The sequence below is a fragment of the Protopterus annectens genome, chromosome 10.part0, assembly GCF_019279795.1.
Source record: "Protopterus annectens isolate FY-2018-M chromosome 10.part0, PAN1.0, whole genome shotgun sequence".
Classification (NCBI taxonomy): Eukaryota; Metazoa; Chordata; order Ceratodontiformes; family Protopteridae; genus Protopterus; species Protopterus annectens.
Genome location: NC_056744.1, coordinates 1,060,019,742 through 1,060,045,680, shown reverse-complemented (window position 1 = coordinate 1,060,045,680; position 25,939 = coordinate 1,060,019,742).

Below are 25,939 nucleotides of genomic sequence, written 5' to 3'. Positions count from 1 at the left end.
AATGAAAAATGCTTTCACATTGCTCATGTAGAAAAGTAGATGTTTACAGTGCCCCGGTTTGAATCGGAGTAATTGCAGACTTCCATGTGTCGTGTAAAGGCTGTAAGCGAGGATACACTTTGATTGGAGAGAGAAGGCGGATGCAAGTGACACTGACAAATGTATTGCATGACTGTCACACAAAAGCAGCCATTATTAAAGTTGGATATCTCATTGCACATCGATTCTAACCGTTGAAGTCTTACAGGTTGTATGAATATCAAGGAGTGTAACTAGTTTACCATGAATTAATTGTGTGAACTGTATAATTTGATACAGTAATTTCTATTTTTATTAGGTGATCGGCAAAATGCCTTCCTGCTTTGCAATCAACTGTAGTATGCGCCAAGACAATCTGCCACAGGGGGTATCATTCCATCGGTTTCCACGGGATATCAACCTGTGTAGACAGTGGGTGATTAACTGTGGTAGAGATGTTGGTAGCATTCCGAAGTTTGTTAAGGAAGTTTTGGGTAGTGCAAAGCCACGACATTTCCTCTGCTCTCAACACTTTGAGCAGAGCCAGTTTCACCTTGACTACCAGCAACAGCTACTTCCTGATGAGATGAGACCCAAGCGACCAATTCGGAGATTAATAAAAGCGGCAGTACCATCATTTTTCTCACTTTCGAACAGCAAGACACGGAATCTTCAGTACATTGGTTGCAGCAGAAACAGCAGCAGAAGGTGAGTATCAGTGGAGCAATGAAAGGTTTAATGAGTCAACTGACGTTTGCGTAGTGAGATACTGGCACTGCATGTGTTTCAAATTGCAACAGTTAATTGGATGTACTTTTTACATGCAGCTTATTGAAGACCTTCTGAGTACAACGCAGCCTACATTGCAAGACCTTGTGACAGAACAACGGTCTGTGCAACGCAAGGTGAGTGCAATTGTATTACCTCTTCAGCGCACAAATAATTAGTCACTACTCAGGTGAATGTAATTTTAATGTGCCTTACTTTTTGTATCTGTTACAGAGGAAGCATGTGCAGCTACAGAATCAAAGGGATGCAGATAATGATGCATCAAGACACACTGTGGAAGACCGAATGGAAGACTGTCAAGCGCATCAAGAATGTGTGGAAGTAAGTTTAGATGAAAACCTACAGTAATATGTGATTCTGGATAAGCATTCAGTCTATGGTTGTCTGAGTAATAGTGTAAATTACAAAATTTGTATGTAGTTCATTGGGACTCCCTTGACTATATTGAGTCAGGATGTCGGCAATCAAAATGCTTATGCTGTTATCGTAGAGTGTCTGTAGTTAACTTTGTCATTAGTCAAGCATTGACTGATTAACACATGTGATTGTAGGTTCAAGCAACTGATTTGTATGAAGAGGTAGTCGAAAACATGGAAGTATACGCAATGGAGACTGGGATTTGCAGTCGGAGTACAGTCGCATGCCAGACAAAGTTTCGCCAAAAGAAAGGTAGCAGCATAGGAATTCAAGTGAAGCTAAAGGACCTTGAAACAGTACCACGCACTATGATTGATGCAGCTGTACAGGTTCCAGAAGTAGGAGTCTCACCACTGTTAGACCACACATATTTTAAAAAATCAAAGGATGTACAAACAGAATTGAGTGCGGACGGACCACAACACAGTTTCAATAATGCCAATCAGCACCTGATTGAGATTAGATGTCCCAATGAAAAGGAAAAAAGTTGCACTGAAGAGGCCACATGTAGCTCTAGTGCATACATTGCTGCGGAGATGACACATTGCAGTACTCTGGTGCGGACGGACCACAACACAGTTTCAATAATGCCAATCAGCACCTGATTGAGATTAGATGTCCCAATGAAAAGGAAAAAAGTTGCACTGAAGAGGCCACATGTAGCTCTAGTGCATACATTGCTGCGGAGATGACACATTGCAGTACTCCGGTCAAGCTACGAAAGGACGTCCATAACATGAGCATGCATAGCAGCTCCTCACTTTCTCAGTGGACAGATGATGTGGAAAAGGATCCAGACTGGTTGTACACTTCTGACAACTTGTCTACGTCAGAGATCGAAGACACAGTGCTGGAACAGGACGAAGACGAGAAAATGGTTGGAGAATAAAAAGTTCATTGTGTTTGAGTCCTGCCTGGATTGCCTGTTGCTGAAACTGACCTGTCCACAATGCCACACCTCGGCTGTGGAACTGAGGAAAGTGAAGTTGGGATCCTATGTCTCGGTGAATGTTTCATGCATTAGTGGACATGAAGTTCTCCATTGGGAAAGTCAACCATTAATCGGCCGAATGCCAGCTGGCAATCTTCTACTGGCGTCGTCTGTACTTTTCAGTGGAAGTACATATGCACATATAGCACGATTCAGTGCTTATCTAGGACTTGAATTTATAAGTGAAGCCACATTCTATTCGATTCAACGGGAGTATTTATTCCCCATTTTGCAGCATACTTGGACACAGCATCAGTCTCATCTGCTAGAAAATGCAATGGGTAAGGAAGTAAGGTTAGCTGGAGATGGGCGGTGTGATAGTCCAGGCTATTCTGCAAAGTACTGCTGATACAGCATGATGGACCTGGATTCTGGAATCATTGTAGATTTCTGCCTGGAGCAGGTCAGCCGAGGTGTATCCTCAGTGGCACTGGAGAAGAAAGCTTTTAAGAAGTGCATGAAAAACTTGATGGATAAAAATGTTAATGTCAGCCTTGTGGCAACAGACAGACATCCTGGAATAAGGTTATTGATGCGCACAGAATTTCCAAAGGTGGATCATCAGTTTGATGTGTGGCATATGACCAACAATTTGGGAAAAGGAGAGGCAAGCAAGACTTACTGCAGTGGTGCCACAGTATTTCAAATCACCTGTGGTGGTGTGCTGAAACGTGTGAAGGGGATGCAGTAGTACTAGAGGAGAAATGGTTGTTGTTGCTCTACCATGTAACCAACCAACACAGCTGGGATGGTGGCAACAAGGTTTCCTGTTGTGGACATGAAATGCCACTCATCGATGGAGACGAGACAAAGTGGCTGGAAGAAGATGATGCCTGTCACAGTGCATTGAAGATAATTGTTGCTAACAAATTTCTCATTAAAGATTTGAAGCACATCACCAAATTCTGCCATACTGGCAATCTGGAGGTGTTCCATGCATTACTATGCAAATATTGCCCCAAGTTTGAGCGCTTTAGTTTTGCAGGAATGAAAGCAAGAATCATACTTGCCATCCTGGATCATAATGAGAACGTTCATCGTGAGCAAGCAGTGGTGAGATTCCCTACAAAGAAGTCAGCAGCAAAGGGAGAGCTAAGATATCACATGGTGTACCCAAAAGCAAAACAGGAGTGGGTAGCCAAACCAATATTTGAGAAAAGAAAGTTTGACTACATATATGACCTGATGTTGGAAGTTATAAAAGCTAAACGAGGGATCTTGGAAACGCAACCCATGTCTATACCTGACATACCAAAGAATATTGCTAAGTGTGAACGTCCTGAGAAGAGTATGGTGATTGCTAGACATATTTCATGATTCGGTGACTGTAGTAAACCTCCAGGTTGAAACAGCACATTTACTAATGTGGACTGGGTAAGTAAATGGTGGGAATTTTTTTCAATTAACCGAGTATTATCCCCAGCTATTGATGGTACTAGGTGAGACTACACCTATACCATTAATAGCTCACTGCAGTTAAATTAATTTTAACTGTTTTGTGGTTCTAATGACTGCTAGAATATGCAAGATTAGCCCTGATTGACCAGTTAAGTGACACCCATTGGGATGCACCCGGGCATTCTGTACAGCTTCAGAGATCTTACTGGAACTGGACCACATGTGGGGCATACCTCAAATGCACCTGTTTGCCATTTCCAACAGGCAATTAGGCTGGCATTGCAAAATGACAAAGGAATAAAAGGCAGTGATAAGCGATGCCATCTCCACCTCTTGGCAGGGGAATTGTCTGCATGCTGTACCACCCTTCCGAGTCTTTCCAAATGTGCAGCTGAAACTTGAGCTGGAAAAAGTGTACATCTTTAGGTTGACTCAATACTGGTCAAGAGAGCCCTGGTTCCCTCTATGGTCAATCACACCAAGTTACCACACTCAGTGGACCAACTAAACACTGTAGTGATCACAGATGAACAAGGCAATCTTGCCTATTAAAGAGGAAAATATTTTCCATGAAGTTTCGAAAGTTTTTTGAGACACAGAAAAGTAACATCCACCTAATCCGGTATTGTGTAGTAATGAATACAGAGGGGTGCACAATGAGCTATAAACAGACTTTTTTTAGATATGTCTGCATTTCGCAACCTGATTGGACCGTTATACAGACTACCTTCAGAACCTTCAGGAAGGGGGTTATACGTTTAAGACAACATATGAAATGGACACCTACATGAGTTTAACTAGAAGGAAAAAGTACTGAACAGAACCCCCTGTGAGACATGTCAAAGACTCACCTAAATGTATGTACATGAAGCAATGACATTAGACGGGCAGTAACCTCGGACGGGAGGGTCTCCCGTCAAGTCGATGTAATGTTTTTGTCCAAGACAAAAGCGTCCTTCATGGCAATGGTGATAGACCTATTCAGGAACCTGTTATGCATACTGTGGATGTTCACAGACTAATTGGGTTTTGTGCACATACCCGAGTGTGTAAAACAGTTGATTTTGTCTTTGCACCCCCTGGCTGTGTGGAAAAGTAGTGGTCATACTCCACATTTCAGCCTCTTTTCTGCAAGGTAATTACATTTGGCTACCTGTACCATGAAAACACATTGCATGGAAGTAGTACAGCTCACTACAGAAGACCATTGTGTTGAATGCATGGAAGTAGTACAGCTCACTACAGAAGACCATAGTGTTGAATGCATGGAAGTAGTACAGCTCACTACAGAAGACCATAGTGTTGAATGCATGGAAGTAGTACAGCTCACTACAGAAGACCATCGTGTTGAATGCATGGAAGTAGTACAGCTCACTACAGAAGACCATCGTGTTGAATGCATGGAAGTAGTACAGCTCACTATAGAAGACCATCGTGTTGAATGCATGGAAGTAGTACAGCTCACTACAGAAGACCATAGTGTTGAATGCATGGAAGTAGTACAGCTCACTACAGAAGACCATAGTGTTGAATGCATGGAAGTAGTACAGCTCACTACAGAAGACCATAGTGTTGAATGCATGGAAGTAGTACAGCTCACTACAGAAGACCATAGTGTTGAATGCATGGAAGTAGTACAGCTCACTACAGAAGACCATAGTGTTGAATGCATGGAAGTAGTACAGCTCACTACAGAAGACCATAGTGTTGAATGCATGGAAGTAGTACAGCTCACTACAGAAGACCATAGTGTTGAATGCATGGAAGTAGTACAGCTCACTACAGAAGACCATAGTGTTGAATGCATGGAAGTAGTACAGCTCACTACAGAAGACCATCATGTTCAATGCAATGTCTAACATGGTGCTACAATTAATTCATGTGATGTGAAATGGAGTCTACAAATGGGTTATGGATGGTTTGTGATGTATAATGTTAAGGTTTCCTGACTTGATGAATATAGCTAACTGGATTGGTTCTTAAGTTGTTAATGGATGGTAAATTAAATGGTGTGTATCTGATGGTTAAATGGATGGAATTGATAAGCTATGTAAGGTAGAATTGTATTACTGATGGTGTATGGACTGGCTATTACATGCAGTCACTAAATGTATCTTTTTGGCTTCAACTGTGAATGGTACGATTAGAGTCCTGCACATTACACACTTTGAAAGTGCCATTTTCAATGGAGTGTCAATCCAAGCATGAAATAGTGAAGCATTCATAGCATTGAGGGAGCAGGTTGTAAAGTAGGCATAGTAGTTTGTAACAAGTTGGTCCGGGTGAAACTTTTGTCTGCTTGTGGTAATTTGGGAACAAGTAGCTGAGCATGCAAGTTTGCAATTTTGAGGTACATGGTGTTCCTGCTGTTGAGCAGTTGAGGCTCTGGAGAAATGATAATATTTTATGGAATGTGTACTGGTATTGTGAAGTGATACTAAAGTTTTCAGAAATAGTGATGTGTATGTGTGCTGCTAGAATTAAATAAAATAACAAATGTCAATCGATTGGCATAACTTGTGTAAGATCTGTCATGTTGTGCAGATGTAGACCAAGAGACTGCCATTGTGGAATGTCTTGTCTTAGCCTTGATTTGCAGTACTATTGTGTGAATGATGGAGCGGTATGAAGTTGTGTATGATTTCTTTTTATTTGTCGGCAGCTGGAGCTTGTACAGTGTCTAAGGACTGGTCCTTGGTGAATAAATGTAGGCATGTAGATTTTTTGGCTGGGCAAGCGTCGCATGCATCTGGAAGACTGTTGCATGCAACTGGTGATGTGAGTGGATCAGGCTGTAGACGGAAGTATTGTGGTGTGAGTGTATCTCTGTGATGCTGGCTACCTTGACGAGGTACAGAGGCTTTTCACAATAGTGCTGTGGGAATTGCCACTTTTGCACATTGTAAACCAAAAGCCAGCTAATCTTGTATGTCTGAGGGATCAGTTGACTTCTGGTACATTTTTAAAAATTAAATGGTATACGATTGCTATAGATTTGTAAGGTCCATTAAAATAAACTATTTCATAGGTGATGGATCTTCATTACGCTGCAGTCTTAATGTATACAGGGGTTATATTTATAGAGATAAATGGATAGAGTGCAGACTTTGTAAATTGAGATACTGTAAAGCAAAAAATGTAGTAAGACCATGCATACTAAGCGGTGAAATTATGAGTAAACCAATATATGGTGCAGTATATGTAGTTGACCATTGCTGGAACTGAAGTCCAGCCAAATAAGTTGACTAATCTCACTATTAAGAAGAGCCCTACTGATGAAGTACAGTAACAGCTACAAATAGAGGATAATTTTGCAGTGACCACGCGTAGACAGTAACAGCATGTTATTGCATAAGACGATGTCTGGCACAATTAACGTGCAACAAATTACAACTGGTATGCATTACCATAACTTTTTTTTTTAATATTGACTCAAAGCATGTGGGTGCTGTCATGCAGGTCTGAAATTATTTGTTTATAGTGTATCATCTGTTAGCTATTTAAACAGGAAGGGAAAATAAATGGCAGACTGATGCTTTGCAAAGCAGGGAACTATTGCCAGTGCTATGTTGCTTGGTTTTAAATTTGACTGGAGTAGTGCAACAAAAAAAGTCTCCCACTGTAAGGAGGAAAAGGCAGACTAGCAAACAATACATTGGTCTAGTCACCTGCTGTGATGAGCTGTCAATCCCATGCAGATACTGGCTCAAATTACCCTTGGCTCTTTGACAGTTAGGGAAGGTAGGTGTGAAGTGGGAGGGGAGATTCCTTGAAGAGCTAGATTCCAGCCTTCACAAAAGAAAGCAATTTAGCATTTCTAAGATGAAAGAGATAGAAAATGCACTTTTGTGTTCTGTTCTGCAGCATTTGCACTGCTTGTGTTTCAAGTGGTCATTGAAAAAGGATAACAATTTAACCAAAAGTAGTGGATTTGAAGACTGTAGTGAATGCCTGTTAAGCCAATGAAGTCACAGCAACTTAAGGGAAAAAGTGGCAGATCTGATGCAATTTTTGGGAGACAAATAATGCATTCTGGGATACTTGAGGCAGAGTAAACAGTCTGAATTGTTTCAATATCCCAGACCCCATGTGGTCAGAGTCAGAAATTGCATCTAAAAATATCTAAAAAGCTCAAAATAGTCTCAGAGTGCTGTTAAAATGTAGGAAACATCAAACCATGATGAAATTAATATGTTTTTTGAGTCTGAGGGCGTGGTTGTCCTTTAACCAGAAATTCCCAGCTCAGAAGGGCAGAGTCCAGCCTCTCCTCCCACAAGAATGCAGACCACAAACCCTCTTAATGTAAAATAACTGCCCTGAAGCCTAAGTGCATAAACCAGAATTAATACACTTTTAGAATAACAGACACTGAGCCCTCAATCTGCAGTTCCCAACTTAGAAGGATGTAAGCTACCTGTTCTGCCACTACAGTGCAGACCACAAACCTTCTTAATGTAAAACAACTGGTCTGAAGCCCAAGTGCTTAAACTAAAAGGCTTAGAATGAGTTACACCAAGTACTTTTATATAAATAGGTAAGCAATCCACAAACAACTTTATAATTTCATAAGTAATCAGATATATCAATCAAAACATTTTAATAATAATATCATGTTTAAGGTGTAAAAAGTATCAGTGAACTTACATTTGTTCTAAATTACATTTCATTATGCATGTTATGTCTTTCAGCTAAATTTTTAAAACTCGTTTGAAAATATAACTGGAGAAAGCTGGCATTATTTAACACATACAAAAATCACATCACTTTTAATAATTTTTTGTGTGTTTTTTCATGTATTATGTTAATGGCTGTACACATTTAACTTTATTGTCAGCATTTGTTGCCTTCAAATCCATTAATATGCAGCTTCAAATAGATTTCCTAAGTATAAATACCTTTTAATAAATACCAAACTCAATATTACATCATGTATATTTATCATAACTGAAAATATCTGCTTTTGATCCACAATATTCCCCATACAGAAAAGCATATTAAAAAAAACTATGCAAGTTTCTTAACACTTTATTAAGTTTGTGTTGCCCTTTAAGATAAACTCCTACTGCTGTTTTAATACAGCATTATTTAGATGCTTGTGTCTTTTTTGTTACATCTTTTAATGGATATATGCTTTAAATGTTTTTCTCTGGCTCTTAAATTTCCTTTCTAATTAAATAAGTATAAATATTCCTTTTTAATGCCATAGATAATAACATTATCTTACTTTACAGCTGCTTACACCTTTCCATTTCAGTGTTCCATTGTGCAGCTTTCGTTTCAGGTTCAAAGGTCACCGCTGTGTTTTTGTCACCTCCTCTCACTCGCACAGCCTCAATTCCTCTTTCTCCATGAAATACAGCTCATGACTTTGGTCAAAATCATTAAACAAGTTATTTAGATGTCGTCTAAGGCTGAAACAAATGCTCACAACCTGCATATACACGAGCTAAGCATTTGAAAAAGTCAACGAATAAAATGAAGTGATTTAATGTCACTTATAAGTTATAAAATGATTCTAGTCAAGTTTATGGCGATGTTATAGTGTACTGGCTCACTGGCAGTTTTGTGCAGGAGTGGGCGTGGCCACAGTGATTGACAAGCATTATGTCTGTGAAGCGGAATGGAAACGAGGCATGATTGGCATGCAATGCATATTACCACATGACATCATGCATATAATGAATATAGATGAGCAGCTGTGACTACTGTACCTCCCTGATAATATAAAATAAGGATGCTCGGTAAGGTAAAAGATTGCACAAGTCCCTTCCCTTCGTGCTGCAGGACATTAACTTGCAGATCAGAGCAGCTGAGTGAAAATCATGGCTTATGACTAATGTGCACAGTATAAAACTGTAAAACACAAGATTATAACTAAAAATGTAATCTGAAATTGCAAGGTGCTGCCAGTTGCATTCCTTTGCAGATGCAGACTGAAGGAAGTACCCAAGCCCAGACTTTACAGGTAATTTAATTGCAGTCTTTGCTGCCCCCGGGTACTGTGGATACAGTATTGCAGATGTCCTTGAGTGAGAAAGGAGAGATACACTCCCTAAACATCACTCCAGATGCACTGAAACAGCAGCTGCAGTCATTTAACCTCTCTTACCAATAATTCATTGAAACTTACAAGTTACAGCCCTTGGTCTACATCCCCAAAATTCCCAGTGCAGCCAAAATCATGTTTATGGTGATGTACATTATTATCTTCATCCTGGCACTGGTAGGTAATACCTTGGTGATCTACACTGTAGTGAGGAAGAGGACAGCTATGACGGCCACCAACATCTTCATCTGCTCCTTAGCTGTCAGCGACCTTCTCATCATGTTTTTCTGTACCTCTTTTACTTTGCTCCAGAACATATCGTCTGAGTGGCTGGGGGGGTAAATGTTATATAAACCACAGCAATCAATGATCACCCTCCATTATAAAGTGTACAGCTTATAAATTGTCACCAAGACTGTTGAAAGCAAATGTCAGGAATAAACAAGGTTAAGAAACTACTTTTATTGTTTATTTTTGCTACCAAAGTATTTTACAAGTTATCCACATGAAACACAACGGAAATGGGTCTTAGTAACTTGAAACATGACAAAGATAAATGTTGGGGCAGCCCTTTATTACTTCCCTGTGACTAAAATGGGACAGCCCTTTATTACTTCCCCGTGACTAAATGGGTCTATGTGTTATTATCGACAGAATTAATTTAACTGTATGTAAGTCACATGCATGTGCAAAAGGGCAGTGTTGTAGTTCACTGGCTAATGCATGATGATGGATGAAGAATGAATATTCATATGGGTGAGAACCACATCTTAATGAATATTCATTAGTACTAATTGATGGCAACTAGCTAGGCAGGGTTTGGGCGGTGTTTGCTACTCCGCATCTGGTGAGCCAGTACAATTAAACATCGCCAAGCATACATTGCATTAAAGCTCTTAAATTTAACTTTTAAACATAAATATCGTATTATCTGTAAAATTTGTTCATTTATAAAAATGTCTAGAAAAAAGACATTTATATCAATTAAAACAGCATTATGCACAATATACATATTTAGTCATCGTCTCATGACTGAAATAAAGTTTTCCATCATTATAGTAATTTTACTCTAGACAAAAGTATCCCAGTATACTGGTACCTGAGTGAATATCTGTCCTTTGACTTTAGTATCAGTGAATAAAAATTTGTTTAACTAATAGCATTTTACTTTAGTTCGTAAAGAGATTTTAGTAAAATATTGTTATACTATGAAGACACATATATCTATACTAATTATCATTATTGTTACTTAAACTGTTATTTCGTCAATTTAATGAAACAGAAAAGTTTTACCTTAGAAATTCTGTGACCTTCTATGATTGTTGAAACAATGTATTTATATTATAGTATGACATGTTAACAGAGACAAAAACAAGTCGAAAAAAAGCGAGAGAAAGAAATCTTTATTACTTCCCTTTGAATTTTTTGCAATTATTTCCTTTTGTTGTCCATCCAGTTTTAGCTGCATTTCTTTTTAACTTACTAAGGACCAGTCAGTTTCTTTCTGTTTGTCTAGTAGATTATTTTTCCTGAGAAAACTCCAAGGCTTCATCCAGCAAGTTAAATGTCTTTTGACCTTTGGGTAGGAAAATCCTGATTTTTTGCATGAAATAGGATTTGAGCCATGATGTTTGATTTCTTAAGACTTTTTGTTAATGAGATGCAGGCTTTTCTTTTAGAAATCACTGAAGATGTACAGTCATTGTCAAATCTGATTGTTTTACCATTAAAAGTTATTGGAAAGCTAGGCCAAGCTGTTTTCAAGACCAGCTCTTTATCCTGTGTAGAGATGAGCTTAACAATTATAGATCACTGCCTAGATTTTTTTTGTAGTACTGTTTGTAAGAAATCTATGTGCTCTTTCAATCCCAAAAGAGACACTGGCAAATTCAAGATTTGTGGGAACCAAGTATTCAGAAAATGTATCATATTGTTACCTTCTTCCTTCTCAGGAACACCGTCTGTTCTTATATTGTTTCTTCTGTAACTGCTTTCCAGATCATCCACTTTTTCAAGAAAAAAATTGTTCTGCTTTAGTAGGAACTCAACTTGGCCTTCATTTTCATTTAATCTGCCATCTACATCATACACTGATTCTTCCATGGAAGTGATTTGGTCTGAATGTTTCTTGATTATTTCACTTAGCAGATCAATTTGCTTCTTATTTTCCTGGTTTATAGTATCCATTTTGCACTCCAATTTGTCTATTTTAAGTGAAAGTGCTTGTATAATCAACACAAGAGACTGCAAGTTCTTTCTTCATCCCATTTTCCTGTGAGGAAGCTTTAAGATGACTTATGGCTGCATTTGACTAACTGAACATCTGACAGAATAAAATCAATATACAGTCCTCAAAAACTGACTTTTTTGATGAATTTTCTTCACACCTTATTTATTATTATATAGAATGTGTTTTGAAGACAGTTTCTTTAGTTTAAAGTTTAATAATCCTGTCAGAAAAATTGAAGAGGCAGAGCAAAATTTTTATGCTGCTAACTGCTTGACAGCTTAGCCGCACACCCTGTATATTATATTTCCACATCCATTCCTTATATACCTCTCAACCTGGAAACATCAAACATCTGGACAAAGGCCATGAAAAGTAAGTACAACTGGCCAAAAATGAGGATGCTCATTAACATAAAATTTGCATGCATAATCATGTAACCCCACTCACTCCGGTGGAATTGTGGGATACCAGCATGAAGATTGAAGTCACTAAATAATAATAAATAGTGGCAGACATTTAAATTTCAGATTTCATATCCTTCAGAAAATACATAATAATGCAAAACATGCTATTCTAGCAACTCTCTGAGTTTGCAGGAGCAATATTTAAAATCTGTCTCTATTTTTGGGCCTTTGTCCCACCATTAATTTTGGCTTTGTCCAGATTTCTTGCTCTGAGAGACTGAGAGATACGCTGTGAAGACAAGAGTTCCACGTGGATCTACACTCAGTTTCTTACTTTTTTTTGCTATTTTCCAATGATATGAAAGGTTACACAAGTAACTACACTATAACACAATATGCAAAATATTACTGCATGCTGAGATGTAAGGGCCTCAAGTAATGCACTCCAACCAGATGGCTAGCCATAGGAGATATGTACTACACAACATAAAAGTCATCACAAACATAGGTCCATACTAGCCTAACTGCCCTAAAGGGCTATTTTAAGCCCAGCCACTATCCCGATGCCAGAATCATACCCTGTGCTTTCTGTCTATGAAGTGAAGACCTTGACTATTAACTATTATGTTGCATCCAACTCCAGCAATATTTTTCCTTAGAAAACTCAAATATAGACAAAGGAAATGAATACCAGAAAATATCTGAATGGATAAGTCATTCTTTTTTAAGAATTTGTTTTATTAATTTAACATATTTACAATGTATAGATAAAAAGGAAGAAATTCAGCTTCGCAAGATAGTCATTCCAACCCTTAATTTCAAGCTTTTATTTCAAGGAACATGTAAATACAGTAGTTAAAGCTATTAAATCAAAACCTGTGGGTCTTATATAGAATAAAACAGCTAATTAAAAAAATATGTTATGTCTTGAAAAGGGCAAGTCAAATATTCAAACTATACCGCAGTTTCAATGTCAGGAAATCAAAACTTTCCTCACCTAGTATGAGTTCAACTTCCAAATCAAAATCTTCAGCAGATAGATGGAAGAGGTTTGTTTTCCCCCTATGATGTAATGCCGTTACACACTGAATAACTGGGATTTAGGCATTGGAGCTGCTTCGAATGAAAGACATAAATTAACATTTTGATATACGGCAATGCTAACAATAATATTTTAGTGTATGTAACATGAGACAATTAATGGGATATACCGTGTCTGTTTTTTACGTCTTAGCTATAATAGATAGCACTACCTACCCAGAGCACAACTAAATGGCATTGCTCTCAAATAATTCATTTGTTTTTTCATTCTGATGTGATCAGTATGACATAGCTGATGATCAGTGGAGCAGTAGAAACTGTTATAATTTCTAACAGTTATTTTTCTTTCTAAAAGAGATGTTACTGGAAAAAAATGTGTCTTCGTTTGATTCAAAGTGCAGTACTTAAAAGAAAGCAAAGGATAGCATAGTTTACCTGTATAAAATAAAGATTGATTGAGGTCGTCAGAGAGAATGTTTACAGCCAGCATTTATTTGCTGTGACCTGCAATGCTATTCCAGCTGTAATGTGGTGCTATGGTTGTGCATGTAATAACAAGTTTATAAGCATGATTTAGTTTGTTAATTTATGTTCATTAACTATTGTAGTGAACAAACTGATCTACTTGGATCCAAAAGAAGAAAGTAACAGTGTGCCACAAACACTTGTGAATGAATGTACCTGCTGTGGTAGTGGCACACTGCCGTATCAGTGATAAAAAAACAACACCTTCTTAGATCATTTTTTTAAAAATAATGGACTGGAACAAAGAACGATTTCACAGGTGTATCATTAACACACTGACATCCATTTCCAAGATAGCGTATATGTGTACCATGCCATCACACAAACCTTCTTTAAAAAACTGTTTATTTAGTTAAAAAGACATAAGAAATGGAAGCTGAAACAAACTTTCCAATTTTATCATGACTACAGCTGATTCATGATCGAGCTCAAAAGTTTGTTTCAGCCTTGAAATACCAGTGCAGGTGTCTCATCTTCTTGGCCTCCAGCAAGTCCTAGTTGATTCTTTCTGTACTAAACAAAAACTTGTGCAAGCTACATGACCGCACACAAATCAACAAAATACACAACTAAAACAGATATAATGATGCATCTCTATGCCTTCAATAGCCTTACAGCCCAATATATTTAAGTCAAGTACAAATTAGTGTAAACGTTGTTAAAGTATTTTTAGCATTAGAATCACAAATATAAAACAAAGAAATCAGGCAGAAATCTGGCAAAACGCACCCTTGACCTTGTAACAATCAGCAGCTCTGAGTGTTGCAAGAGAATGAATGAGGTATGAAGGTGTCAATTGCCCTCGATCCTAGCTCATTTTACAAAAATTCTACTAAAAATGTGATCTGAACACCATAATTTTAATTCATAATAATTCACTGTCCTTCATAATGTATACAGTTATTGCTTCTTAGTTTTATAAACTAAAACAAATTCCATAACAACACTGCATTATAAGTGCATGTCTGCATAATTGCAAGAAATTAATATTTCTCTACAATTTATACTTCATTAAAAATAATGAAAGAAACTGGGAAACTTTAAAAAATGCAAAAATCACAGGCAATGTTCCTCTAAGTAGCCAACAACACTAAAATATAACTATATATAAAAGCATAAAAATATACAACTCCTAGCAATGTCACGTCACTCACCACCCAAGGTTTGAAACTCCCACCCGAGTCTCGGAGTCCAACAGGTAGTCAGGCACTGCCTCATGCAGGTGATGTCATCACACATGCCCCTGCACATTGATGATGTTGTGGCATATGCTGGCAATGCGTGATGACATCAGCCATAACATAAAATTGTAAACAAAAATTTAAAAAAATATCGGGAATTCATGGAGCCACTCAGAAATTCGTCGTACCCTATTATTTTGCCGTCTGGTAAATACTGAGAAATTCTGTATGGTTGAGAGGTATGATTTCTTATTTACATAAGTTCACACCTTTTGGCAATATTTGTACACATTAAGTGATAATTGTACATGTCTCGGCACATAGTCCATTCTGAAACACCATTGACCTTTGACATGTGACCACTCATTGACTTTTCATTGATGTGCTGTAATGATGGTCACAGTAGTGTCCTCTGCTTAGTAATGAGCAGGGTGTATGACATACACATGTGGTTGTTTATTCCACATTGGCATGGCAGTCTATGTGTATCTGACTGAAATTCCTAACTTGCTTACCTATGACTGTTGATGTTACATGATTGAACATTACTGTGTATGTGAGATTTATACATGCTCATTTTGGTGGTCTTCCGATGTTACATACATTTACCACTTACTTAAATGTATTATGTGTTGGCTTCAACAGCAGCCTATGTGATGTACCCATGCATTTGCAATGTGTAACGTTAACTTGTCCTGCTTTGTCATTGTCTTCCTTGATGTAAGCCCAGGTTGTCCAGCTCCCTTCCACCTTCATATTTATATAATACATTTTGAAGATATGGTTGCATTTGTTGCAATTGTTGTCATGCGTTATGTTGTTGACATGGATCAACATGTGCCAACTGTATTACCATTTTACAGATGCAAGACATCTGCACACACACTGCTGGCTACTGCATGCAATACATCCTTGTTCTAATTATACTTGTGTGTTACCAAGTGTACATTGCTGAAATTCATGTGCACAGTCTGATATGTTTTTTTAAGCTGTAGTGTTAGATTTGTGCAAATATTCTTACATGTCATTGGTGTGTGTATGTGTATTGACATTGCTTTCATGTATGCTCCATTCACACCATTGACAGCCATACAAGCCTACACCTGCATGTTGCCTTGAGATAGCATATGTTTGTAACATATATGCATTCCATTGCACATTTGTTTGGATTGTATACACTTACTATTGTATTTAGCAGCCATTTTGGTGATTTGCTGCAGTATAGCTTTTTGGCACAGTGCTGGGTTGTTTGCCTTTCACATGCATAGTCACAGGTTTAGTTCTGTCCTCTGCTAGAGTTATCTAGCATGCATTTGCTCATTTTGTGTTGCTTGGCTTACACATGCACTGCTGACAGACTACTTGGATATGTGTTTATGTATTCAATGTGTACTATGGTCCTTACTTATTACCCTGCAATACATATCTACCATTGGTCATATACATCAATGATTTCAACATGTCTGGTATGCATCCCCACTCTAGAGACAAACTGGGTACTTAAAACAAACTGAGTTCACTGAAAAAAGATCCAACGCGTCACTGAAGACTAAACCACACAAGTTTATTACAAGTAAACGTAAAGCGCTTTTCGTCGCTCAATGTTTGAGCGACTTCTTCAGATATGCATCCCCACTCTGTTTAATAGCTGTCCATTGCCAATTTTATACATTGTGCTGTTTGTGTAACTTACCTGTCCTTACTGTTTTTTTCCAACCTTTGTCTGTTATGTGTTATGATATTTGATCTCTTGGTATACCTGCTACGATGGCCTTCTCCTCTTCTTTCCCTATCTTTACATTTCCTTCTGTTCTTAAAAAAATAATAAAATGAGGCCTATTTCCACCAGAAAAAAAAAAAACATGGGGCAGGATTCACAATGCCTCCGTGTAAGAGTTACAAGGCTTACACGGAGGCTGCAGTTAAACGGCGTGACGTCAGCATGTCATGCATATGCATGAGGGCATGCTGAATCACACCTAAGGCTAACACGATCCATGTAAGATAGTAGGGGGCATGTTCGTAGGGCGAGCCCTGCAAATGGACACGCCCCCAAAAGACTAAAATTCCCGAAAGTAAACCCCCCATGACAGAGTACGTGTAAATGTGAATAAACACAACACATGCCCCAACAGACTATGAAAATAAAATGTAGAAATGAACATCTAATAATTTTTTTTATAAGTTGCAAAGATGTTTGCCCGTGAGTGCGCTCGTTTGCGCGGGTGTGCCCGGTGCTTAGCCACAGTTAGCAGTCAGTGGAAAAGCATATAAGAACTAAATATGCAACGTAAGCCTAGAAACAATAGCGTAGCGGTAGAGACGTCGGCTGAAGAGGATGCAGTCATGGTTTGAGCCCCCACAACATCAATTTTTATTTTTAGTGAAATAAGCACAAAACAAGTCCCTGACATATATGTACATATATAAAATTATATTTTATGGAAAATGTAATGAAATGGGCCATGTATTTTGAAGAAATGTGAGATAAAAAAAAAAAAATGTGAGATGTGCCCATAGCTGAGCTACAGTCCAACAAGTTGAGGACATCTGCTTGTAGGTGAGCAGTGTTTTAACAGGTGTAAAATGAGTGCCCATAGGTGAGCAGTGGTTCAATAGGTGTAAAATGAGTGCTTGGAGTTGAGCAGCATTTTAACATGCTGAAACTGTATGCCCATAGCTGAGCTGAGCATAATATACGTGCTGACAGCCAAACGATGCGTAAACCTGCGTAACCCATTTGCGTGGAGCTGCGCACCATGCCAACAAGCTAACCAACGGGCAACATTGAGCAATCTGTATCAAAACTGCCTTTACACAGGCACACCTCCTAGCCTGTGTAGACAATCATAAAATATAAAACGCAATGGCCAGGTTCGAACCCAGGATACCATGCACCATAGTCAAAGTACTGAACCACTAAGCCATGACAGCTGCACTTAGAAATGCAGTAATAGCATATATATAGGAATGAACAGAAAGAGGAGCATGACAAAGCAGGTTTTGTAAAGCTGATACAATTCCAAAATGGTCAATCACAGATAAGTGCGGGAAAAACGGCATATATAAGCCCCATAGGCAGGAATACACAGCATAACCGATTGTAGAACCGACTTGCAGCCAGGATGTCAGGTGTAGGTGAGGGTAGTTGCTTCCAAGCACAGAGGTGGGGCATTGAGGAGTCCAAATATATGGTTTGGCTCCTCATCCATAATCATGAGGCCCAGCTCATGCAGGGCCAGGTCCTGTGGGGAGCATATAGGGCTGAGGCGTGGGACCGGTTGGCTCATGATCTCACCAGTGCCACAGGAATACCAAGGACTGGTGAGCAGGTCCGTCACCACCATGCGGACCTAAAGAGATGGAAGCAGGACCAACTGAACTGTTGGATCCAGGAGGCCCGGCAAACGCCCAACGCCCCACTACTGAGTAAGTTACATGTAATTATTTATGTAAGAAATTAACCTAGCTGATATTATGGAGATGTGTATTCCAATATTACTTTATTTATATTACAGCTGCAGGTGTCCGTTCTGTGAACCGTCGAGCCTATGGCGATAGGCTGGTGCGGTTGCGCCACCAGGCAGGTCAGTAATTCTCTCCCTGTAACTGTAAATAAATATATAAGTATGACAGTTAGCAAAAGAGTGCAGTGTAGTCAGTAATTAATAAAATGTGCAAGTAACAGTGTAAGAGGGTTTGCAAATATTGCTTGATTACAAAAGTGTGATGCAGCCTGTAATCCAAACATAAAAATGAAACAAGTCTGAAATAAAGATGTCCCACCTGTAATATAATAGTACATAACCTGCAGCAGGCTGAAAGGTACAGCTGCAGAAGCTGAGTAAAACACGTGTGAAATATATCCCTGTTGAAACACAGAAACATGACATAAGTGAGACTGTTGGAAAGGATTGTTATAACTACAGGTAAAACGTCAATAAAGCCTAGAATTAAGTACCATCCTGAATTGTAAAAATAAAACAAGTGAGAGAGTGTGAGGAAGAGGTATGAATCCACCAATAAAGTAGTAATAACTCCTGAATAAAGTATACTGCAGTCAGTACAGAATGAAATGAATGTGACAGGCAGAACCAAACAGTAACATGTGTTGAAAACAGTACTGCAGCTGGAATGTGTGTCCCAAAATCTGGATATGTTGCTCTCAGTCTGCAATATGCAGATAGTTTGGTTGTCTGAAATACCAAACATCCACAGTTGTCTATAGCTATATAAAGCAAATGTAGCAGGATGATGTAGCTGAACAGAGCCATATATGAATGTGTATGAATAAAAATGAAATGTATATTGATGTAGCAGTAACATTCCTATCACCAACCTGAAGTAGTTATCACATAGGAAACTATAGGCAGAACTGTAGTGTGTATATATCTGCAGCTAGTAGAAATGTACAGCATATGTATTGGTATTTGAAGTTGGTAATTAAATTTTCTTCACCCTACCCTATAACCACATATAATCCATTCCACGTGAAATTGGTATGTGCAATCACAATTAACACCCCTGGACATTTGTCCTGTTGGTTCATACATATTTGCATGCACGTTGATGCATCTGCCCTGTTCATACATCCAAACCTGATGGCCTGTTGCCATCAATCAACCCTGCATGTTGTTGGATTGTGTATTGCTGTTCAAATTATGCATGTGTTATGCTTGCTGTTCAATGGCTTGAATATATGGGTGTTTGGTTAATGGGAATACTAATGCATGCTGTTACAACTAATTGTGAATGGTATTGTACGTTACTAACCCAAACTGTCATAACATAATGCAAAACATAGGACGACAGGGAAGGCGGGTTCCAGCGGACCCACCTCTCCCACCTCAGCTGGCGAGTGCACCTGGCAGTAGTGTCCAGGCCGGACCCTCCTCCGGTGGCCCTGTGCCACCTGTGGGTGGAAGCGCTGCAGGGGATGAGGCTCATCCCCCCTCTGCAAGCGTGGCCGGAGGAGAACATCCACTCACCCTCCGTAGTGTCCAGACTGTGGTGCGTAGGGAGATCCGGCACACTGTGTTTGGGCCCCTACGCCAGCTTGAGGCACGGGTGGCACAACTCACGGGTGTGCCTGCTGCCAAGCCTACACAGCCCCCAGCACAGCCCTGTCCTGGGCAGTGAAGGCACAGTGGCAACTGCCCATGGGTGGGGATCTCAGTTCCACTGTTGCCATCTGTGGGCTCATGGGCTCAAGATATCCAAACATCCGTCCCTGTCAATTGTGTAACCCCCCCACATGTGTCATACACCGCCCCTGTATGCATCTTGTTTGTCTTGTCTGTTAACCTACCCAACCTACCTCCCCAGCTATACCGGCTTCCTGTACTTGACATACCACTCTCACCTGAAAAAGAAAAAAAAAAGGGCACTCTTTACCCACAAAAAAATTATGCCCCATACATAGCTGCCCATTTTGCACACATGTCTGCTGGACATGTAAACTGTGAATTACAATTGGCTGTACAACAAGTATTATTGTTGTCCTTACACCTCTCTCAGGGGTGGAAGGTTTCAAATGTCACACCAAATTACAAACATATGCACAGCTTTTGCTGATGAAGAAATGGGCAGCTATGGGCCTTACCTACATTTCTCCTGCAAAACCCAAGCTTGTTTCCTTACTGTCCTACCCTCTTTATGACCACTTTTTCACCACTTTCCTATCTCCCCATTTTCTTTTCTTTCAAAGAAAATAGCGCGGGTGTGCGCGAGAGTAAGCACTTTTAAGCAGTAGTAAGTGGGTGTGTGCGAAGCTAAGCGGCAGTGCGCATGCGTGACCTCTGCGCAAACCAGCTCTAACCCGCTTACAACTGCTTAAAAGTGCCTTAGTCACTCTGAATGACAAGGCCTGTAGTTTTCTCAGCAGCAAAATAAAATACCTCCCTCAGTCTCGAACACAGGAAACACTAGTCTGCATGACTTACCACTAAGCCATGAGTGCTATACAAGAACATTGTGCTGAAAGAAATATATCATAAAATAGTTGGAATTAATTTAAAGGGAATATACAAGTCTAGCACACAAAGCATGTCATGTATATTTACTGTCAAATCTAGTGGATTTGTAAAATAGTACTGTGTGCTGAGAAACAGTTATGCTAGTTGGTAGCTACTAGGTAATAATGTCACAGTAGCATCTGGCAGGCCACACACATACTCAAAGCAGGATAAACACAGCCATAGTTGAATAGTTAAGAGTGCAGACATAGCAACTGTGACTGAGTTACAGGGATGTCCCTGATGTGAAAACAAATGTCAACTGTGCCCCACTGACACCCTGCCAAATGTACTAACAGTAGCTTACAAAACAACATGCATTGCAGTGTCTACAACACAGCCTGAAATATGAGACATACCAACCCTTACACTCACAGAACAGTGTCCACAGCAAACCAGCATGGTCCCCACCCTGATAATCTGAAAGGGCTATGGGAGGGTGGCCTAATGGTTAAGGTGTTTGCCTTACAAACGCAAGGTACAGAGTTTGAATCTCATAGGGGATAATTGGCTAGGCTTAAAATGGCTCGCAAGGGCAGTTAGCCTAGTATGAAACTATGAAACTACCTAACAGACCTTTTTATAGCACAGGCCTGTAATCACAGTGAGAACTGCAATCACTACACAACAGGCTGCATGCAATTAGTAAATGCTGGCTAACAACTGGTCCAGAGGCCATCACATGGACATGTGCAGATACCTACAAAAGCATCCTGTACTCCCAGTCCACACATGCAATACTGTCATTGCACCCGCTGGAGGTAGAGAGAGAGAGAGAGAGAGAGAGAGAGAGAGAGAGAGAGAGAGAGAAAACCAAAAAAAAAAAAAAAAAGAAAGAAAGAAAGAGAAAGGAAGAAATAACAAACTGGAAACATCATGGCAAAGAGGCAGACAGCAGGCAAAGCAACTGCAAGCCTACACAAACAGCTGCAACAAATACAGGTAATGTAAAATACTACTATAATACTCTACATACTGTGAACCCTCCAGATGTGTTATTGGTCTGTATCTATGTATATGAGGATGTGCATAGGGCCAGGGACATACTGAAACTGTCACTGAAGGCTCCACATACATATGTATGTGATGGTAGCTATGTGCACATAGCAATGTAGGTTGTAGTGCAATGTACAAGTAGGTGGTACAGTAATGGGTGTTCAGCAGTACGTTACTGTGTGTATACATATGTGGACCTAAAAAGGAGTGTATATATATATATATATATATATATATATATATATATATATATATATATATATATATATATATATATATATATATATATATAATATGCATATGTGTATACATAGATAGACAGGGATGTAGAAATACATAGACAGATATAGTTTCACAGTGACATAGTATAGTACTAGGCTATCTGCAGACAGTGTATAGAATAGATTTAGGAACCTGCTCCTCTGTATAGTAGTGACAGAGTGAAGACCCCCCTACATAATAGCGTTAGTGTACTGTGCCTCTGTCAAGTAGTGAAACAGAGATGACCCCCTGCTGTAAACCTATGATCTCCCATCCACTTGTCAAGAATGCACATGTAGAGTGTCAGTGAGGGTCTCAGCCTAACATGAACTGGGATCCTGTTCCACAGTATGGGAAGCCTCTTAGTGATGGATCTGTCCCTACAGTATGTCCCATTCATATGTGTGCTGAGGTTTAAATCCGTAGCTGTCGTGCTTCTGATGGATTTGGATTGTATGAGGTGGAACATGTCCATCACTACCAGATTGGACATGGCCTACTACATCAGGCACAGATCATCCCTACGTAGGCAGTATGCTACAGAATAGAGCATGAGTTACGTTAGTCTGGCAGCATATGACAGGTGTTGCAGACCTGTGATCCATCTGGTGATGTACTCATGGGGTCCCCCTAGCTGTTGCAAGTGCCAGGTGAGGTACATACCAAATGGGGCATAGTACACAGTCATGGGCCTGATAAGGGAGGAGTATAAGGGTGCAATGACCCCTTTTGATGTGGATGTGAATCCCTTCATGATAAGGTGGGCAAGATAGGAAATTCATCCAACCACTTCGGCAATGTGGGTGTCAAATGAGAGGTCAGTATTGCACAGTGTTACCAGGTCTCTGATTACTTTGTCTGTACTCAGTGGGTTATTGTCTATGTGATAATATGTAGGTACCTTGTCCGTCCAAAAGGGTATGAGTATACACTACGTGGCATGCAGTGTCAGGCCATGACTCCACCACCAGTTGTTGGTGTCCATGAGACCTGTCAGTAGGATGTATGTGTCAGCAGGTGTACTGCCTATGGTGCCTATTACGCAGTCATCTTTGAACATTGTCAGCCACTACCCTCCCATGTCTGCTTCCACATCTGAGAATGATATGCCGAAAATGAGTAGTCCCAGGACAGAGCCCTGTGGGACACCACATGTGACTGGCTCTGAGTCTGACATGGCACCAGTGAGGTTGACTATAGGGTTTCTATCCGTTAGCTGGTTTGCAACCCATCATGTGACATATGGATTTACATGTTAGCTGTTGATCATGTCTATGATGGCAGAGTGCGGTATTGTGTCTAATGCTGTAGGCAAGTCCAGGTAGGCTGTATGGACTGCTATGCCCTCAGCAATGGCTATAGTGATTGATTTGAAAAGGTCAACCAGGTTCATAAGGCAGGATCTGCCCTCTACAAAGCCAAGCCGGGTGGGAACAAGTGTCTAAGTCCCCAATGTCTCTGTGTATGGGTACCATAATGATCCTTTCCATAGTATTGCAGACCAGGCTGGTTAAGCATATGGGGCGGTAGTTACCAGGGTCTGTAGAGGTGCCTCCTGTGTGGAGTGGGACTACTGTTGCTGTATGCCAGTGTCCAGGTACATATGCTGTAGTAAGGCTATGGCTGAATAGCATGTAATGTGCATGTGTAGCTCCTCTTGCAGTTCACGTAGCATGCAACCCGCAATACCGTTGGTTCCCATTGCTGCTGTGTTTACAGCTCCACTGAGGATGGTTCCCAGCTGGACATCCGAGATGACAGGGAGGTTACAGTCAGCTGGGATAAGTAATTCCACATGTGTGGGTGAGGGAGTGTAGAAACCTGCACTGAACCTATCTGCCAGACTGTTGGCATTATCTGTGTGTTCAGTGTAGCATATGTCACTGTGAACTAACTGTGAACACAACTGAGGGTTCCCACCCAGGTGTGTAACATAGCAGAGGAAGGCCTTGTGGTTATCTGTAGTGACCATAGCGATGTCCCTCTCATTGTTGGCCTTGCATGTTTGTAAGACAAAACCCATCTGTCTACAACTGCTGATGAGAGATGTCATAGCTCTATGGAAGTATGCTGTGCCGTGCAGTAGCTACCATCTTTTGTTATACAAGTTGTTCAATGCTGGGGTCCACCAGACAGGACACCTGCCCTTGGTGGAGAGGGTCATGGTTCCATTTGTGATTGCATGATCCATGCATTCTTGGAGATGTCTGTAGAAGCATATGTGAGGGTGTCTGCATTGTGGGAAGTAGATTACACTGGCACAGCGGGCATTCAGGATACCAACTTAGTTATAAGATGTGTAAATTTGGCATGTGAGAAGTCTCCCACTGTAGTCTGTTGTGTTGTGGGGGAAGTGGGATATGTATATCCAGGTTGATTAGTCTGTGGTCAGATGTGACTAGTGAGGGGTATCCTTCCAGTGTATAGCACATTGTCCCCATGTTTATGATGATCAGGTCTAGTATATTATCTCCTGTTGTGGGAGAGGTGACTAACTGTTCCATTGCATTTGACATAGTGAATACCGGGAACCTTTGGGCTAGGGTGTTTGGAGTAGAATAATGCACCCAGTGTATGTTAGGGTAGTCGCACTATCCCAATATGATGGTGTGTGGTGGGACATTCATATCCTCCAATGTCTACAGGAAGGCTGACTGTGGTCCCTGAGATCGGGAGGGTGGTCTGTAACATGCTACCAGTTGTATAGCAGGTTTGCCTATGGTTATCTGCACCTGGATGGTCTGTAATGCTTCATGTGTTGCCACTAACCTGGAGGTGTGTGTGTCCTCCATGAATATGGACACACCCCCTCCCTGTCCGTTTTGTCCCGAGTCCTGGGGCGAAAATGCATAATACGGGGTATAGCCTGGTACTGCTGGTGTGCTTTCAGGAGCCTTGAACCAGGTTCTCACGTACTGCACAGACATTGAGATTGGTAGAATATGTATGTACAGATATATGTAATGCACACATACATATATAGATATCTGTAGAGACTTACACATATACAGATAGATCTGACTGACAATAGACATGTCTGTATATGACTATCTCTCACTCTCTGTCCCACCCCCTCACACTCACCCTGTGTCTCTCTTTCACTCTCTCCCCCTCTCTCCCCACATCTATATGTATAGATCTACATCTAGATACACATATGATATATACATATATACAAACAGATATATATCCATATACAGATATAAATATATCAATACATATATATACATATATATATATATATATATATATATATATATATATATATATATATATATATATATATATATATATATATATATATATATATATATATATATACATATATAGACTGTGTGAGGCACGTGTGCAGATGTCTTGCTACAGGTGCCTGGTGTCACAGGCATGGAGTGAACACCAGTGTGGATACTGGAGTACCATACCCCATTCAAAAACACTGACACCAGTAACCACCACATATGTACATGCCTGCCCACCACTGCATGTGTCAGGGGGGAGCAGGGTCAACAAGTGTACACTAGGCTCCACATCGATACACACAGTGGCACACTAGTCCTGTAATACCTGTACATGGAATGTGTCAGCGGACATGGTGTGTCAGCTATGGACATGTAGGTCACTGTACCCC